Consider the following 520-nt stretch of genomic DNA (forward strand, 5'->3'; position numbering starts at 1 on the left):
TGGTTTACGGGAGGCGTACTGTGTGTAAAAGCATGACAGTATCTGTGATGGTTTACGGGAGGCTTACTGTGTGTAAAAGCATGACAGTATCTGTGATGGTTTACGGGAGGCGTACTGTGCGATCACGAAAAGGATGGTACATTAGAGCTTGAGTTTTATTTTAACATTTTTTGAAAAAAGGACCCAATTTTATTGTATGTACTGCAACTACTTGTTTATTGATGCATTTGTGAGCATATGTGCATTCAGTCACAACATTATTTCGTCGTTTTGTTTTCTGGAATGATTTGTGTGTAGTGACAAAGTCTTTAACTCATTATTGTAGGCAGACCATATCATTTCATTTTTGTCTAACAATGACCACATCCTTACGCTTTCGTCATATTATGATGGGTTATTAAGTTATCAGCATGTCTGCATGTCAAGCACACCATTAACTATCCAAAATGCAGGTGAGTTTAAGTAGGGATTTGTATGCATATACAGTACATGCGTACAAAGAATACAAAAAATAACGATC

This window comes from Littorina saxatilis, linkage group LG2 (genome assembly GCF_037325665.1).
Source record: "Littorina saxatilis isolate snail1 linkage group LG2, US_GU_Lsax_2.0, whole genome shotgun sequence".
Taxonomy (NCBI): Eukaryota; Metazoa; Mollusca; class Gastropoda; order Littorinimorpha; family Littorinidae; genus Littorina; species Littorina saxatilis.